At 45.8% G+C, this 3,827-nt stretch overlaps 1 pseudogene; it reads left to right on the plus strand.

Moving 5' to 3' along the window:
* The first annotated feature begins 742 nt into the window (after window positions 1–742).
* On the plus strand, window positions 743–3,223 carry LOC109464685 (annotated as a pseudogene).
* The last annotated feature ends 604 nt before the right edge of the window (window positions 3,224–3,827 follow it).

Below are 3,827 nucleotides of genomic sequence, written 5' to 3' on the forward strand. Positions count from 1 at the left end.
TTCAAAAACGTACATCAAATTTCCCAACTTTATTACAAGATAGAACAGACAGGGGGCGTCACGACTGACATTTGTTGGCTTCCCGTTGTCTGCCTTGCACGTCAGAGCTTTCTTTCCAAGCGCTGACATCGCCATTGAACTACACAATAATGAGTATGTAATAAAATGTCAGACGAAAAGCTACAGGGAGATAAACGTAGGTATCATTTGTCCTGCAACCACAAAGGTTTCCTGTAAGAAACAGCCAGATCTAAGCATGATAACCCGTCAAAGTTATAACCCCGGGTTTCATTGACGCGCGCCCGCCCGTAGGGACCATCAGGCTCCCGGTGCGTGAAAAAGTACATGTCTTTATTGAGCGATCATTTGTAGGGAAAGTACTAGTGTGGGGGCGGGCAGATGCGTTACTCTGATAGGCTGACACTCCGTGACGTGGCGGGGTGTTTGGCGTCAGAGCCGCACTAGGTATCATTGGTTACGTCTTCTCTCTCACCTACGGTTTGGTATCTTTCTCTCTATCTAGACCCCCTTCTTCGTGCCAGCTACAGTGAGCGTGTGCGGGAAAACACTGAGTACCAACGCAGAAGAGGAGAGAGGGGAAGAATGTCTGATAGAGTAGGCACAGAAGCGGTTTGTCCGTAGACTTACTCTAGAACGCTGTACTTGAGTAGCAGTTCTTTACGATGCTGTCGAACTACAGTGCCAACGTGTCGGCGGCAATGTCGCTCCTGCTGCTGACGGACTCGCCGCCGGTAAACATGACCGACGAACTCGGGCTCGTGAACGGCACGAACTCGTCCCTGCCGGAGGAGCCGTCGGTGGAGACGGAGGCGTGGAGGAACGTGGTCCGCCCGCCGTTCTGGAGCAAGGTGCTGGTGGCCGTGGTTCTGTCGTTCATCGCGCTGTGCGGAATCCTCGGCAACGGGACGGTCATCCGCATCGTGTGGTGCAACAAATCCATGAGGAACATTCCCAACATTTTCATCACCAGCCTGGCCATGGCGGACTTGTTGGTTCTGGTCAGCTGCGTGCCCATCACCGTGGCCAACTACTTCCTCCCAGCCTGGGTTTTCGGCGACATCATGTGTAAACTGATGCCTTTCATCCAGTTCACGTCCATCGGGGTGTCCATCTTCACGCTGACGGCCATGAGCCACGACCGGTACCGAGCCATCGTCAAGCCGGTGAGCATCCAAGCCAACCACGCTCTGCGACGAACCAATCTCGTCACCGTGCTGATCTGGGTGTTGAGCATGGCTCTGGCTACCCCCGATCTTGTCTTGTCCTACGTTGACGAGATTCACCGCGTACTCAGCGTGACCGATCCAAGCGGCGAAGTCATGACAATAAACCTGGACTACAAGATCTGCCGCCCGTCCCCGCCCTCCTACCAGCCGCTGTACGGACAGATCGCGACCCTGGCTCAGTTCTCCGTGCTGTACTGCCTCCCTCTCTCCACCATCGGAGTCTTCTACGTCATGATCGCCCGCAATCTGGTCCAGTCGTCCCGTAACATGCCGACCGCGAACAAGTCGATGATCCGCCAGCTTGAGGCGCGCAAGAACGTCGCTAAGACTGTCCTGATCCTCGTGGGTATCTTCGCCCTGTGCTGGCTGCCCGTGCACATCGTCAACATGTGGCGCTGGTTCTCCTGGGCGAAGTCTCCGGTCCCGCCGCCGCCCCTGGACATGTTCGCGGCGAGGGTGGTGTCCCAGGGACTCATGTACTTCAACTCCTGCGTCAACCCCCTCGCCCTCTTCCTCCTCAGCAAAAGTTTCCGGACGTTTTTCTACCGCTACCTGCTCTGCTGCTGCCGTCGCAGGGCGGACATCCGCAGAGCTTACGAGGGGAGTACGATGAGGACTCTCCAGTTCACCGTGATCCGGCGGGCCAACACCATGTCGCGCGCCGATACCGCCATGACAGCGATGACGGTCATCTAGGGTAAACACTTTTACCTGACTGGTACGTTCAGTTTCATTTGTTGTGCAAAGACATCGAGTAAGCCTAGTAGCAACGCACTGGACAACACCTTTGTTTGACAGATACCGTCGGTGAGTAGGATCAGAAAACCATTAAAAAAAGCCAGAATCTACATCAGAAATAGAAGCCGTTGTAGGTTTTTATAAAAGGATATGTACATATTTTCCGACACGAGCACATGGAATTAAAGAGAAATGATAACAAAAGTTGCAATCATAGGTTATGCCATCAGAGTAACTGACATTGCAAGTTACAATATAGAAATGGCATATGTTTGATTGCGGCTTGATTGGTTGATATGTTTGAAGCACTACGTAGTCCTAAATTTGTCTGAATTCTGTTCAGAGGTCAACCATTAAAAACGTGATGTACATGTTACTATTTAAAACCAGTAGACAAGCTGTGATTCAGATCTAGTATTTGGATGGGTCACAATATTGAAGATGGAATTAAGACAATTTGTATTTCACACTAGAATGTGACACCAACCATAACATTATAAATCTTCCCAGAAGGAGGTTTACTGCAGATCAATAGAAGGAAATTGAAAGTTGTGCCTACAGTAGAGTAGACTGGGTGTCACCAGCCATGTCAAAAGTTAAATGAACGGACATAAAAATGTCGTCTAGTTGTCGGAAAACATTCTTATCTTTACGGACAACGTGGTCGTATGACTTCAAGGTGTATCGAATATTCAATATGTTTATATTGTTATGAAATGAAGGGTGGCCGTGTACGTTTACGTCGTCGTTGTTAATGTTTGTAATGGTATTTCAACAAATATGTTATTGAGTAGAATAAGAATCTAAATATAGTGTGTTCTTTTGCAAGACAATCCAAGAGACTAGAGAAAATGTTAAATGCTCCCTCCAACCATTCTCAGTCGATGTACATTTTATACATAAAAATGAACAAATTTATAGTTTGTAAATATGTTAAAGCTGGTAGATTTAGTTGCTTGTCGTCTTGAATATTGCAACAATTTGGTCAGAGATTGCGAAAATTTATATATTTCAGTGCTTGTCAAACTGTCAAGCAACCACGTCTAATTCTAAGTGTTATAAATGGTATCAGAGGAATTGGAATCGAACCAGCTTTAGTTGATGAATGGACGGTGTGAACATGCTAACCATAGGCTTTCCTAATACGTAATATGTGATGTATCCGTGATTACACATGTACGTCGTGGACAACATACAAAACAGTAATTCTGAACTTAGCATGAAAGTTCATCTGTGTTGTTACAAGTCATTATGAAATAAGGACTAAGCTTTAACTTCCAACACTTAGATTACAGATTTGGGGCTTACCCAAATTTTCGGTTGCTTCCGTGAACAAGATTGATGGAGTCAACCGAAAATTTGGGTAAGTCCCAATTCTGTAATCTAAGTGTTGGAAGTTCAAGCTTAGTCCTTATTTCATAGTAATTATGAAGTTTTTTTTTATACTTGTTTCCTTTAGTAGCGTTAGAAACAGTAGAACATAACCACGACTGACAGTTCACTTCTGTAACTTTCTAGCCCTTCTGCAGTTTTGTTTGGATGGTTCAGTGATACGTGCTTGAAGATAATTTGTAAATATATTTCCTCTATGTCAACTGATGAATGTTAGATTTGTCTTTGAGAAAAGTGCTATCTTTAAACACTCCTGTACATAAGCATTATTGTACTTGTGGTATCACAGCATTTGAGTAATGAGCACCTTTGTCATTGTATTGAACAATAGCTGGAACCCATTTATCTTTGTGAAGCGGCGTATACACTGTGGAAATTAAGCAGATAGAAAATGTACACTGGAGTAGTTTTGTGAAATGAAAGAAATAAATTCTGTATAAAAACCTGTTT

The sequence above is a fragment of the Branchiostoma belcheri genome, unplaced genomic scaffold (genome assembly GCF_001625305.1).
Source record: "Branchiostoma belcheri isolate BF01 breed outbred unplaced genomic scaffold, Haploidv18h27 scaffold14, whole genome shotgun sequence".
Taxonomy (NCBI): Eukaryota; Metazoa; Chordata; class Leptocardii; order Amphioxiformes; family Branchiostomatidae; genus Branchiostoma; species Branchiostoma belcheri.